This window comes from Falco punctatus, assembly GCF_963210335.1.
Source record: "Falco punctatus genome assembly, chromosome: 19".
In the NCBI taxonomy this organism is placed as follows: Eukaryota; Metazoa; Chordata; class Aves; order Falconiformes; family Falconidae; genus Falco; species Falco punctatus.
This window is the reverse complement of record NC_137599.1, coordinates 4,898,393-4,914,048: the sequence shown is the minus strand read 5'-3', so window position 1 is coordinate 4,914,048 and position 15,656 is coordinate 4,898,393. Positions and strand designations below refer to the sequence as shown.

At 42.6% G+C, this 15,656-nt stretch overlaps 1 protein-coding gene across 1 annotated transcript in view; it reads left to right on the top strand.

The window, feature by feature from the left end:
• Positions 1-15,656, top strand: part of LOC308055493 (acid-sensing ion channel 2-like) — a 103,820-nt gene that overhangs the window by 50,829 nt on the left and 37,335 nt on the right. The window contains exon 2 of the mRNA XM_080369469.1: positions 1-15,656. This exon is cut by the window's left edge and continues 15,209 nt beyond it; it is cut by the window's right edge and continues 37,335 nt beyond it. The gene's annotated coding sequence lies outside the window, so the exon portion shown is untranslated.

The following is a 15,656-nucleotide window of genomic DNA, read 5'->3' as shown; positions in this document are numbered from 1 at the left end:
TCATATCTAGGTTATGAGTTTTATCATGTTCTACTCCCATGACTTCTTAGGGTTTTTTTCTGAAGCTCACCTCCACGCTTTCCTGCGCTAATAGCCAGCCCTGGGCCTCAATGAGCATGACTACAACCTTTCCAGGGCTCAATGTCCCTTTGTGAGAGAGCACATTCTCCTTTAATCTCCAACCCTAAGCATTTTAGACCATGATTACCAGAAGAATTTGATACATAGCACATCCAGGAACGGGAATCAAAGCATTCGCTGAGCCAGGCTGAGAGCTGGTAATTACAGAGGGAAGCTCAGAGTTTTCCACCAACCCCAGCTGCACGGAGGGGAGCTGACCTCCAAAAACACCTAGGGAGCTTCATCACTAGAGAGGGAGGGAGATGAGGACTGCGCACAGAGGGAATGGGTCTTAAATTCTGGCTGCTGAGTGAGGTAGATCCAGGTGGTATTTACAGACAATTGCTTTTAGATCTTTGCCCGCTGGTGCCACAGCCTCCAGGCACAATTTGTTCAAGCTGGCTTTGGCAGCTGGGATTGGAAGAAGTTTCAGCAATCCTGTGATTCCAAGGTTAATAATCACAACACTCAACTGAGTGTATAAGAGTCCTGAAAAATGCTCTGGAAGCATACTGTTTCAGGGTTTTTTCCCTGTCATTTATGACATAAGAAAGAATAGAAGAACACGCCTTTTTTTGTAAACCTGAAGTTACGAACTACAGTTGGTTGTAGTTCTCTCCCCCTGCTATCCAAACTGAGAAGCTTCCTAAGGAAATCTTGATTACACAGAAATGTATTTTTCCTGATGGCAAAAGTTTTGCTCTTAGGAGGAGTGGTAGAAATCTTTGGCTTTCCATGGCCAGAGCAATAATCTGAGGATCGCCAGGAGTCATTGCATTGCGGTGTTTCTCCTGTGTTTAAAAGAGGAGGTTAGCATGGGCTATCCTTCTGCTTTTATAGGTCTTTGCACCTTCATTACCTCCATGGAGCTCAAAAATAACAAGCCACTGTCTTGGGTGCCTTGGAACCTGTCATATCCATCACCAAACACCACATTTAAGACCCCATAGAGTTGCTAAATACGAATATAGCTGCTTTATGGGTCTGCAAATGTGTGCTGGAACCTTGGGAAACAGGAGCTTCTGCTCTGCCTTGGTCAGACGATAAGAACAAGGAGATTTTCTGAAAATTAGAGATAGTTAAAAAAGCCCTGATGTGCATACTACCCTGTTTTCAGCCTTTTGAAGAACAGAGATGTGCCAGAATCAGAGGTGAGGGATTGGACTAACAGCATTTGGCAAGGTTAGGTAATTCCCAACTGCCTAGAAACAACTGAAGCTCAGAGATAGTAAAAAACTCTCAGGTAGGCAAACACATGTGGTGACAGTATGGAAAAATCATATTTCTTCTAGAATCAGACGATCTCATGCTTCTGCTGTTTGTGGGCCATAGCTAACGGTGCTGCTTTCCAATCAGGCCAGACAATCCTTCCAGGCTTAAGTGGAAAATGTCAGCAGCCCTAAAATCAGCGACACCGTTATTGCTTTAAATTTGTCACGAGGCCAATCCATTTTTGCTGTCATTCTTTAGCATCACGAAGGCCATAGCAGGGCAGAGATGGGTAATGAACCGCACTGTACTTGACCCTAATAATTCAGTTCTCTGCCTTGGCGAAGCAGAAGAGCCATATTTTGAGAAACTCTTTATAGTCAATCTACCTTTGGTCTAGGAGGCCAGAACTAGATACATCAAGTGGAACTACCCTAAAAAGCTAAAACTATCCGGCCCTACGTGAGAGCTTAGAGAGGATAAATGTTTTGCACCCAAGATCCTTGCTGGATGTAGAAAGAGTTTTTGCTGGAGACTTCAAATACTTTTCCCATTCAGAGCAAACAAGAAAACATGAAAAACAACACTCTTCATGAAATTAAATTTCTCTTCATCCACAAATAAAATTTTTGCTTAAATCACTGTGAAGCTTTCACTTTCAACTCAGAATGAAGAAGAAGGTGGAAGGATTCAGTTCACTTACCTAGACACTGAGAGCACCTTGATCTGGGTTTGAAATTACATTTCATTTCCAAAATACTTCACAAAGAAGTTCTTTTAAGTCTGAAATGAAACATTTTGATTTAAAAGGAAAGATGCAAATATTTCATTTCGGCAGTTACTGCATGCCCACTTTGTTTTCACCATAACTGCTTCATGCACGAAAGTAATTTTGAGCTCTGCACTTGACCACTTTCTGACAAAGTATTTTGTTGAACTGCCAGGCAGGTGCCGTAACTGTAAAATGGCTTTACAAGGAAGGTGCGTTCACATTGCAGCACATTGCACAGATTTAACACTGGCAGTGGTGAATAAAATCCTTTAAACACTTGTTAACTCTGGGAGAAGAAATGAGTTAAGCTCATTTGTCTCTTTCCCTAGATGAATTTTTCATTTCTTTTTCAAGCCCATTGACGTTTGCGAAATGATTTTCTGGCATACGTTCAGTCAATAAAAACTGCTGCTGGATTTCAAGTCACCACAAAGTAACGCCTGGCATTAGACATGCAGAGGGTATGTGTGTGCATTGGGTTATAACAAAAATCCTTGATTTTTATCTCATTTGGATACACTTCGGGTATCAGCTTTTTGTGTCTATCTTCAGAGCTGTCAGAGGGGTTGGGAACTGTGGCTGATGAATTCCACTTGTCTCCACCTCTGGAAAACGCAACAGAGTGCACCTTTAAATACGCAATGAAATGATCATTGTCCTGACTTTAAAAAAAAAAAAAAAACACGAACAAAAAATCACCTCATTTTAAACTGACGGCCAATAATTTACACAACCCCCTTAGGCTTCACACAGTTTGAAATCACAGCCTGAGGCACCATGTCATGGAAAATGGTTGGGTTGCCTGGAGTCACAACACTTTTTAAGATTTCAAAGTTTAGTTGTCACTTCGTAGAAAAAATAAAGGGGTGGGGGGTGGGAGGAATCTGCTGTGACATTTCAAGCATCCTTTTGAATGGGGAAGGCATTTCCTTCTTCTCAGTGCATCTCTATCAGATACCAGGCAGCCTGAGATGACAACTCTTTTTTTTCAGCAAACCTTGGTCTTTTCCTGTGAATTGAGCAAAGCAGTTACTTAGTAGAGAAATAAGGCTTTATATTGGCTTACCCTGTCTAACAGTGGGATGAATTAAAATGAAACATGTTCCTTTTCACAGCCCCGTGCTGAGAAAAAGTAGGATTTCCCTCTGTGGACTTTGAACGAGGAAGAGGGGGAGGCAAGGGGGAAAATCTCCTAATGACCAGCCACACACTCTAAGAATTAATAAGTATGGATCATTTTTACTGGCCTGACCCAAAGTGCCATGCAAATCATTGTGAGTCTCATCAGTGATTTCCAAGTGTGTCAGGTTGGGGAGGAGAGGCGTACGTTGACTTTGCAAAGTCAATAGGGATGGATCGACTTGTGCTGCTAAATACCTGGCCCTATCTGTACCGCTTCAGAATCATGAGGCTGTGAAGTGAACAGTCTTTAATTAGGAAGTAAGGCAGTTTGGACCTCTATACTTCTATCTCCCTCCTAATTAATCCCAGGATTAATTTTAAAGCTTATTTTGCTCTTTCTGGAAGTTTTTTATTCCAGACATGCCCTACACTGCAGCCAAGGAGACCTGTACAACACACCGACTGCAAGAGGCTGCTTGGAGAAAGCAAGCAGGCAGCAAAGAGAGCTGAAATTTTGATTTTTTCAAAATTGCTAAATAACTAAATTTTACTTCAAATCACCAGCCTGTAAAGTGATGTTTCAGTGTGTATGTGGAGAGTGTTCAGGTGTTTCAGGACATATCTGTAATTAGAATAAGTAAAGCTTGCCATCTGGAGAGAAAATCTGCTTCCTTCTCAATATGGCTGGGGTCACAGGCAGTTCCACATGTGCTATCAACACAGAATTTTCTTCCTCAGATGCCACCTGCTTGGTCATCTGTGTTTATCAATGAATAAGGGCTGGATTTAATCCTGGGTATCAATCTGATATGGCTTAAGTGAGGGACTTGCTTTTTATGCAAGGGAAAAATCACAGTAATTGATTTTTCAATTAAAAAAAATAATGGAAACAGTCCCCAGTGATGGGTTCCAGGCAATATCCTACGGCAATCCTTCCCTTGCTGGATCTCATGGTTTTATTGCCTTGTGATAATTGATGATTTTCTGAATGCTTTTGTGAATCAGTGAGAAATACTGCTTTTTGTTCCAGCAGGGAGTTTTCCACTGACTTGGTTGTTAGGGGAAGCCTGAAAGAATGACCTGAAAGTTCAAGCACCAGAAAAGAAGTAAGAGAAGCCACACTTCTTCAACAGTCTCGTGTTCTGGGGACTTGCCGTAGGGCCATGCCCTGACTGTCCCTTTGTCCTATGGCCCAGAGCCTTGGGAACAGGCAAGAAATCTGCTGACCATGCTTGGTGCAAAGGGCAGGGGCTGAGCTGCCAGTTGCTCAGTGCAAGGGGATCACTGCATTTGCTACGTGACTTGCACCAGGGAGTTGCATATACGTATCTCTCCTCTCTCTGAAAAAAAAAAAAAAAAAAAAAAAAAAAAAGAATACACAAGATGTTATTTTGGTCACCAAGAGCTTTCACTGGGGAAAAAGAAACCTTTTTTAATGCTGTAGTAAGGAGCTTTCACACTCTGATCTTGCAAGTGTAATAGAAACTATAATGGGATCTCCATCTCCTTGCCAAGCTCCAGGATTTGGCGTCATCCCCTGTCATCAATGTGCAACTAATGACTCAAGCCATTCAATTATTCCTGGTGCCTTTTCCTGCTGAGTAGGAGGAAAATACTTGTGATGGCTATTTTGGGGGTGTGCATCTGTTTGCCTGAAAGAACTTTGAGCTTAGAGACATTAATGTTTCCAATTAAATTACACTTGAAATTTTCTGGGTGGGTGGTTTCCTTCCCTGTGACTGTGTCCTTGTGGCAGAGGTAAGGTGGTTCCCTGGTTGTGCTCCTTCTCCTGACCTTGTCAACATCCACCAACCCCAGCCTGCTGGGGCACAGCATGCCTTTGCTCTTGGCGCCTGCAGTGAGCCTCTTCCTGAAGATGTTAGAGATCACCACACTTAATCTACAATACAGAGAAGCGTCCACCAGAGCTTACAATCCAGAATTACTTGACAAAGACCCAAACACTTCCAGGAGTTGGTAAAGGCTCTCAGTTGCCATTTAAGAAAGCGATGTGCAACACGAATTCCAGTATTTCTGTTAGCCAAGTTGTCCGAGTGCTTGCCTTGACTTAGGGGCTAGATTCTGCTTTCTTCTGTACAAGGGACGCTTACTTTGGGTAGCAGGTGACACTGAGTCCCTTTTCTTTCCCTAGTTTTGGTCCCAGTGCACCACCTTTCAAATGAGAAGTTTCATCTTGGTGAGGCTGAGCCTATGTGTCTGGCACTGCGTTTTCTGATATTTCAGAGCGTATAGCATGTGAGTATACCTGCGTGAATTTGCACAGGTGTGAGTAGGTGGGTGCTTGTAAATGTTCATACATTCAAAGTTGTATGAACACACACAGGAGACGGAGGTCTTCCATCACCATTTGTAGGCAGAGGGCTCCTGGATTTTGTTGAAGGTCTACTTGAGATCTTTGAGGAGGATACCTGAACGTGCAGCTCGATGTCAGTGTTACTTCTGCTCATTCTGTCCACCTCTGCCATCTGTCTTGAAGGGTTTATTCACACAGTTTTTTTTCAGAGCCCTGGCCTTAGGAACACCCTGGGATGTATAGTATCTCTTCAGGGACATAGAGTTGGAAGCAAGCATCATTCAGGCTCTGTAAAAGTTTAAAAAGTCTTTTTCACTCAGTGCAACAAACCAGAATTCAAAACTGATAAATGCATTTCTCAATTCACAAACCGAATTAACTCTTTTTTGATACTGCTACTGGAAAAAAATAACTTGTGCTATCTGCTTTATGGAGCAACTGGTTATCAGTCTGGTCCTGTCTACAAAAGATAAGGAAATGCTGCTTTAAGGAGTTTTCTTCACAGAATGCTTTGTGGTTTGAAAATCACTTCAGGAGTATATTTCTACCCTGATCTGAAGACAGTCTCAGCTTTTCATCTCTACATCTAAATATCACCCTACGTCTGGTCAAAGTTGTTTGTTATTTCTGGGTGTCTTCATTTGAAAACAAGCAATGAATCCCTAAGTGTCTGGTCTCCAGTTCTGTTCAACTGGTGTTTAAAGAACAAGGAAAACATTTTAAGGAAGAAAATTCTTCAACTGCTTCCCTTGTTGCTTCAGCAATGGTGTTTGTGTTAAAGTTGGGATTCCTTTGAAAGCTTCACCGGGAGACTCGTTTTCTCTCTGAGACTGCCTCTAATGTCTTTTTTAAGAAGCACCCAAATAGCTAAAGTATAATCCAGATCTCACTGAAGCATTCAAAATGGGCTCTTTTAGAAAAGGAGACAAGGATTTATGGCTGGTGAGTACTCGTTGCGATGAGCGTGGAGAACTATGGCTCTAATAACAGCAAGATTTATGGCTTCCAATCCATCAGCGCCCAAGTTGCATGAGAGATTTTTATGACTGGAACTCTGTCAAGACAATGCAGGCACCTGAAGGTTAAGTCTCTATTTTCATGAATAAAAGTTACAATTGGAGGGTTTTGGTTATCAGGAAAGATTCCTGAATCATCCATAGATTAAAGGGAAAAAGCAGCTGTCACAAGAGGATTTATTGGGAGGGAAGTACAGCTGAGGGCTACGAGGCTGGTGGGGCATAATGAAATCGAAGGATGTTCTCAAGCTGTTGCTTACAAGAAGTTCTTCAGGTTCAACACCCTCTTTCAGTGACTGCCAAGGAAGTGCTGTGGTAGATCGCTTGCTTTGGGACTCTGCTGACTGTCACACTGAGCCTGACACAGGGTGCCCTTGGGTGTGACAGGTGACAGCTTCCCCCGCTACAGCTGGCTCTTTTTTCAATTAGCGTCATCATCACTTGCTGCGGTGGTTGGTAGTAAGTGCCATGAATGCTAAAGATCTGCCCCACAGGCTCTCTGCTTGTAAGTCAGCTCTGTCCGTTTAACTCACTGTCCCTCAGTCTACCCGTCCACAAAGGGCAGATCTATTTTTCTATTTCTACAGTGTCCAAAACAATTTCATTCCAACTCTATCTTTCCATCCATGGTGTCGTCGAACTCCAACCCTAGTTACCTTTCAGCTGAGAGGAGCAAGCTTGATCTTTATGTGCCTTTGCACAATGATGAGTTTGGTTTCTGCACCTCCCTGGTCCAGCCACGCCAGATCTGCTGTAATCGGCCAGGCTAAAAAGGAAGCCAGTAGAACTGCTGAAAAATGCCTTCAAAATACTGATCTTTGAATTATACTATTATTATTATTATTATTATTGTTGTTGTTGTTTTTATTTATTTATTTTCGTTTTCTGGGATTAGGGTGGGTTTTTTTCAGAAGTCTTTTGCACTATTCTCTTTACATCTGTCTTTCCTACGTAGCTACACATCCAGGGTTTTAGGAGACACTTTTTCTCTGTTGGGGGGAAAAAAATCCTAATAGTAAGAAAAATGATCAACTTCAAAACTGCTGGCAAGCTGGAATCCTTGTTATTGTGTTGTTCTGTCTGTCAGCTTCAAACAACCCCCCTGCCCCTCCTGAGCCCATGCTCTGTTTAATCCTGTCAGAACTCTCCTGCTGCTCTGGATTTTGCAGGTCTCCTCCCCGAACAAGCTTGTTCGTGCCTGGAGGAGCTTTAGAGCTGCTAGGTGTTCGGGTTTTGATCCTCAGTCTGTACTCTGTTTGCTGAGTGAGAACATCACTTTTATCCCAACCCAAAAACACTCCTGAGAAGCAAGGCCAGTTTGCACTACTCAGAAATTCTGCAGCGTACCCCCTTTGCCAGGGTTTTCTTCTCCTGCACTAGCTCAGTCACTAGTATTTTAGAAGCAGACTACGCCGCTGAGCTGCTGCCTTCCCGCTTTGATCCTGCCTTGCCCTGACTCTCACAGACTCTCTTTTCTTGAGTACAGTATTAATCTCATCTAGATGTAGATGTGTAAATCTGAAGTAGTCATTCTGGGTTTGCTTTGCAGTTATCAAGGAGTGAGATGCTCCAAGAGGACAATTCATCTTCCCTGTCCGACATCCACTATCACGGGAGGCACCTCATGTCCTTCAGGGCTGCCTCCTTCTCTCTCTTAACTACAAAGGCGGCCGCTCAAACCTAGATGTTTTTTTGCTTGGCTCAGTAAGTGCAGATTAATACCCCTGCCTGTATAATTAACGAAGAAAAAAACCCCAATCCTACACATGACATTGAGTAAAAGGGCTGAAAATGTACAAATGAATTCCCCGAGGTCCAGTTTAAAAGTACACTCCACTCCACTTAAGTCTAAAATTATCCTAAATAATTCCTTCTGGCAGTTTAATGGTAGATATTTTGTTGTAATGCTTCCTCTATGACATTTGCAATGACCTAGTTTACTGTTTTTACAAATAATAATTTGTCTTAATTTTCTCTTTGAAGTAGCAAGCAAAAGAATAAATGAGTAAAACCTAAACCTGGTAACCTTGCTAGATATTTTAGGTCAATAAATTATCTTCATGCATAGCTTAGTATTTCAGCTTTCCACTCCAGTAGATGAGAGCTTTTTAATGCTTGTTAAATAGCAGAGATAAGTGATTGCAGTCTGAAGATAGAAAACATTGAATATGCAAAGATCTGTGGATTTTGTGATTTTACTTGGCTGGGGGAGAAAATCCTTAGATTCTTTCAGAGCCAGAGATAAGAAAAGCTTTCTTTTCAGAGGACTATCCACACTTTTGTGCCAAACATGGTTCTGAAAATGTAAAAATGCATCACCGATGAAAGCATCCCAGTTGGGCTATGTCAGGGCTGGACATTTCTGACCTGTTTCTCTGTTTAAAAACTCAGAACAGGCTGGGGATTATTTCATTGGGAAGCCACAAAACCTTGTCAGAAACACCATTTGGTGCTACTAATGCAGCTGATGTTCTGGATGCTATGGTGACACCAAAGTTGTTGCCCAAAGTTAATTTATTAAATAGAGACCTGATTCTAAGAAGTACCTCAAACTGACATTACTCAAAGCAGAATAATGTTTCTCAAGAGGAAACCAGAAGTTTTCATGAGGCAGAGATGTTCATAGAAAGAGCCTGACTTCCCTCATTGTATTATTTTTTCCAGACAAATAAAAATCCTCAAGGCCACAGACTTCTTTTAACAAGATATCAAAAAGTTCTGGCAAGAAACTAAAAACTTTTAATGAAAATCAAGTTTTCTGCTTTTGTTATTTCCATTCCTCTCTACTTTTTTTTTTTTTTTTCCTGATAAACTGTAAATCACATACTCCAGGGTCCTTTTCAGCTACTCAGAAGATCAGTTTCATTTCTGCTCCTTTACAGCAACCATCTTCTGGGTCTCGGCTCTCACTACATATGGCCATTGTGCTGTCTCAGCTGCTGCCTCCTGGAAGGATCATCTTAAATGAGGTCCATCACTCTGAAACTCAGTACCCTGCAAACGTGGCCATGGGCTCACATTCTTGGCACTGAAGAGTTGCACTAATTTTCCTCTCTGATAAATAGGGATGCAGTCAACATTTCTAATATTTTATTCCCCTGTTAACAGATGAGAAAATAATAATTACACCCTGCTCTGCAGGACTGGGAATTATAATCAAACCAAAGCAGGATCTGTACATAATTAGAAGCTTGTTTTAGTTGCTTTTTTAGAATTTATTGCATAAGAAATTGCCAGTGTCAGGTAGCACGATTTTAACCAGTAAATCTAAAAGTGGCACATCGTTGTTATAATTGCCATTGCAGCAGCAGTTAAAATCTCCACCACTTGCTCCAGAACAATGAAGACCAAAGGCTATTGAAAAAGTTCCATAAATCAGCCAGAGGCACTGGCCTGTTGTCTGCAAAGTTTTTGGGTTTCAACTCAGAGGCAAGAATTTTGTCTGCACCTCGTTTTTGTATGGTTTAGGGTTCTTCATGCCACCCTAGGGTGCAAAGGAAAGTGCATTAGCTCTATCTGAAGTTGGACAACAGAAGCATGAGGAAGTACTGAAGTCAGGTTTCTCAGAAGGTGATTTGGGAGCCTTGGTCACAACAGGGACATTTAGAAATTGAGTTTAAGAGCTCCAAAGAATTTGCATTTCACATAGACTTGAGCTAGCCTAGGGGTTGGGATCCAATCTCATAAGACTTTTTTAGCAATTGCTTGACCACAGTACCAGTTTTCCTCTTTCAACTTGCCTGTTTCACAGGGACAGGTGGTCCGCATCATCTTCTCAAAGACCCACCTCTCTGCCTCAGTTAGCCCATGGCTCTCAGCTATGCCACATTCAGGTGCCTGCCTGGCACCTGGCAGCAGGATATTGGCCATGCCTGATGCTGAAGCATGCTTGGGTTGCTCTAGTCTTCAGGACAGTGACTCTTTTAAGACTCTCTTAAGCAATATGCTACAACAGAGGAAATATTTAAGGCTGCAGGAGCTGTCCACGCTAAAAGCAAGGTGGACTCAAGTCTCCATGTGCTTGGGTGTACGTCTGTACTGCCCTAAGACAGCTGGTGGTCTGAAATAAATACATCAGAGATCACATACTTGGAAGCTCACAGTAGCTAGAGGTGGAAAAGTACCTGAGACAAACACTCCCATGCAATTTATTTGCAAGAGAGGGATCCTGATTACATGATGGCTCCTCGTAGCCTCCTGCTAGCTGGATACAGTATTATGACTGTGCTCTTTTCTGCCTTGGTGTGTCATATATTCTCTCATTGACTTTCAGTCCGTAAGCTGCTGTTAATTTAAAAAGCTCCCTTGTTCACCTCTGATATAGACTCAAGAGCTTTTCTGGCTGAGATGAATTGGAATCCATGTAAGAGCAATAAAATGCCTTGTATGGCTGTGTTTTAACTGGCTCCTCTGAATCTCTTTTTTTCTAACTGCATGTTACTGTGCAGCTTAGATGCAATGGATCCAGACCCCGCAGCGCTGCTCGTGGGACTGCACTGGCTTCATTAAATGTACACACGTACTAAGTTGTCTTGATTTTTGGCTTTTCTTCCAAGCACTTGAGAAGTCTAGGCAAATGTGAGAAGGCAGGAAAAGACCTTTTAAATGCATTATAAATCCCATTTTAACTCAAGTAATTATAGCTGTAGTGTAATCAAAATATTGTGTAGGAAAAGAAAATAATCCTACCAAATTTAAATCCTGTGTGCGTTAGCATATTGCCATCTGCAGACTTCTGAATCCCTACACCTTTTTACCTTAAGGCAAAACGATCAGCAGCCTCTTTCGCCAGCAGCACCGACCCTGCTAAGCACATTTGTCTGGCTCTCCAGGGCTTGGACAGAGAGGGAGACGTCTCTCGTTGGTGTGTGCTCCCTCCTGCTTCCTTTCCTAAAGGTGAGAATAAACACGTTCAAATGTTGGCAGTTACGAATCAAAATGTCACACCAGAAGAAAAATCCTCATTACATAAAATCTCTCATTTCATATTGATTGGAAATTTCCAGGAGGAGAAATGAAAAATGTCGAACTTGATTTCACGAACACAGCCTTTTTTTCAGTTACAAGCAGCAAAACAAGCCATCATGCCTGCAAAACAAATGCAACTATTCTCTGATCAGCTCTAACTTAGCAATTTCAAGAGTAATAAATTTGCTGGAGGAAAAAAAAATACTACACTGAATCTTCATCAGTCACAGAAAATCACCATATATGTCAAAGAAAGTCTGAGGTAATATATCTGATACAAATATACTCACACAGGTCAATCAAATTCTTCCAATATCAAAGTGGTTGAATTACCTTGCTTAGTGACGTGGTATATTCTTACGGCAAAAAAATGAAGGGAAGGATGGATATTTCTTCATGTCTCTAGCTGAAGCAGAAATTACAAGGCGCTGCACAGAAATTACAGGGTGAATTTCTATCTTCTGTGTTATGCTGGAGGTCAGGCTAGATGGTGATGATAATATTTCCTTCTGGCCTTAAAAAAATGCATCTGTGAAAATACAATCAGAGCTTATGGGCCATTGAATCCATGTGCTCAGAAATTATTTTTTTAGCAGTATAAATGACATTATCTGCAAGAACAAATAAGCTGCATCTAAAGGAGTCAGCAGTCAAGCCTGAAAATGGGAAAAGTATGAGGAAAGAATCCCAACCTGCTTAATTGCCTCACAAATCAAACATATGGGCAATAACTCCTGTTTAGGGGAAATTCAAATGAGAAATACGATTACTGCTCTCTGCAGGGGAAAGACAGCACTTTGACAGAACAAGGGCTGTTTTTTTCCAAGTGATCCACGTGCCAGGGCCTGACTTGCCGAAACTCCTTGGGAAGGTCAAAACTTTCCCGTGTTTCAGCAGTGTCCTGCAGGGCAGGGTGGACTCACTGGGGAGGACCGGAGCTGGTGCAGCTCTTCTCATGGGGTGGGTTAATGTCCTTTTGTGTGCGCTGAGCAAAACGCAGGGCAGTTTATGGGCCATTTCATGGAAATTCACATGTATATGAGAAAAACATTCTACACATATATAAAACTTCTATTTCTTTCCAGGAAAGCAGCTTGAGATTTTACTAATGGGGCAGCTGATGAAATGTTTGTACGTAAATAATACCTAAGCAAAAGTTGTGATGGTGTTCACACGTATTAAACTTCCAGAATGTCCTGCACACAGTATCTTTCCCCAAATATTTTTTCAGTAGAAGTATGTTTTGCTCAATCTGAGTATAATGAGTCTTGTATAAATCCACTGCCAATTTATACAGGCAGATTCAGCCTCTGTTGGAGTATCAAGAAAGACAGCATCTTATCTGATGGTCTGGGCTTTACAGAGAGGATCTAGAACAGTTAAGAACAATTCCATGCATCAAACAACCCAATACGAATATAAAGCACAAATATTTGGATACACAGGGGTTTGTATGTCTTTGCATAGACACTGAGGTTTGGGTTTGGCTGCTCTGCACTTCTTTCAGTGTCCATTTGCATCTGTTCAATGCACCCTTGTACGTAAGATCACACCATGATAGAAATTCAAACACTGCACACACATATGATAATACGCCTGCAGCTGCAGGTGGAAGCAGGTGCTGTACAGCCTGTGTGCAAGCGCCAGCTCTCCGCTCATTTTGTTCCGACTTGTGTTTGATTTTTCCCCCCATTCTGAGCCCCAGAATTATTCTCCTTCTGGAGTGGGAAAGATGCTGTCGTTGGCAGTGGTTGGTAGAAAGGCTTGAACACTGGGCAGGAGAAGCTCGCTGTGTGGCTGGGCTCAGCCTGAGCCACGGACATGGCACAGTGGTTGCTCCAGCATCTTCATTACTTAATGTGGGGGCTGGTCCCACCAAACACCACCAGCAGAGGTGGAGCGGGCTTTGATGCAGTAGGTGGGAGGTGGGTGTGGGAGGCTGAAAGCAATAGATGGCTGTGCACCATGAAGGACTGGGTTAAATCCCCTCAATGTGGTGCATGATGCAAGGGTGAAGCTTTTTTTTTTTTTTCTTTCTTAGTATTATTAGAGGGATTAAGTGGAATTTAATTGACGCTTTAGCCTTGAGCTGTCCTCAGCGTGGGAGCTGCAGACACAGGCAGCACTGACTGCAAAGCCAGTGAACTCCAGCCTTTCACCTTCCCTGTCCTGTCAAAAGCAAACAAACACTCTGTTAATTAACTGCAAACACTCCAACTGCGATGAGTACTGCTGGGAGACATCACCCAGGAGAGAGAAGTCAGGAAAAGGAGGAGGCTGAAAAAGCCAGTCCAGCAGAATAATAAACTCCTCCTGGGTAGGAGGATGATGCAAAATGAATTTGGGCTGTAAATTCCTCATTCTTCATTATCTGCCCAGTGCCAGTAAAAAGGACAAGTTGGCTGGAAGGACTCCTGCTCTGATTACCCCTGTAAGGGCTTCCTTGCACTTTACTGTTGCCCTTCCAACACCTGAACTAGACTTACAAGGTCAAGAAACAATCCTGGGCATAAGGACTCCAGTATACCCAGTAGCAGATTTAGACCTGGTCCCCAGCTTGGTTTTGGACCAGTCCCGATGGGTTTTTCTCATAGAAAATGCGAGTGCCGTTCAAGGAACAATTCCCATCATACTGTAGAGAGTAAGAGCTAAATTGTAGTGGCTTGGGCAGTTCCCCATCACCTGCCATCAGTGCCAGAGGACAGTCTGGGACACGACAGCTTCGCTAGTGTCAATGCAGCCACAGGCCACTGCAGGGTGATGGCCGTGTGATGGAGTACTGCATCGTGCTCAGAGGCTGAGCCAATACGTGTCTGGGTCACCCTGCCAGATCTGCACAGAAAGTTGTTTTTCTCTGTGCTTCCCTTCAGCTGAGTAATTACTTTGTGAGAGTTTGTCATCTGCTACTGCATGAAGTAAGACAGGCCGAGCAGCCACTGAGGCGGCTTCTGTTTCTAAACCTGCCATGTGCGAAGCTGAATGGCTTGATCTGATGCCTCAATTGCTCCATCTGTGAAATGGAGATAAGTGTTATGTTCTTCCGTAACTTTCTGGGAAATATAGTAATGAAAAGTGTTACATGGGAACTGCTGTTCTTGTTCAGGCATAGATTAGTTTGGGAGACTGCTAGCTCTAGCTCCCTGTTCCCAGGATTCAAACCAAGCAAAGCCTTCCGAGCAAAACAAGTATCTAGAAACTTCTTTGTTGGCTGATCTGTGCTCTGAAGGATTTCAGCAGGCTTTATCCTTGCAGAATACTCAAGGTCCACCTAGCACAGGGCAAATCTGCGTATTCAAAGTAGGGCACGCGCATGTTCCCTGCTGGTTCTCAGATGCATGGGGAGATGCTACAGCTATATACAACATATATGCTACGCTGAGTTCTTCCCATGGTGGAGAGACACCCCAAGATGCCCTGTTGGCATGAGTTGCCCAGTTAATGCATTGGCATGGGATCTCTGATGTACCCTGTCTCACAGAGGTGTGAATACACTAACCTATATTTTCTGGGACCTAGCAATTAAATTACTCCTGAGCCCTTTGCCAGACCTATGTAATTCCTGAATTGGGCAACATTTCTCCCTGGCAGCTTTTGTAAGATTTTGGTAATTTTGTTATTTTTTTCTGCTTCTTGAATATGTCAGCTATATAGGTCCATTCAACCAAAGAGTTTTACAGAATATTAGAGTTCTTATTTTTAGTCCCAACTTTTCAGACATGAAATCAATTTTGAGGCCAGCAGGAGCTGATGAGAAATGCCAACTGCTATTATATCCCCTCTGGGATTATTTTCTTACAGAGACTTGCATGCTGTAATATTTTTCAAAGAAACCCTCAAAAGGTACGGAGACCAATGATGCATTTAGGAGACTTTGTGGGAAACGCAGGAGTTTTGTGCTGTGACAGGATTATAGATCAGGCAGTGCAAGAGCCCAGCTACCTGCAGTATCCCACCGATCCTGCTTTTGTTTAACTGGTCTTTCAAACTTTAAGTCTTTCCTGTGGCATTGTTTCCAACCCCCCTGAACTTCCAGTTAAGCTCTCCCAGGGCTGTGATGGTGCTGGGAGTTGGAAGGCAGCAGTAAATTCATCTTCATTTAATTGAGCTGGTAGCTTTGATTCTCATCCTGGTGAGG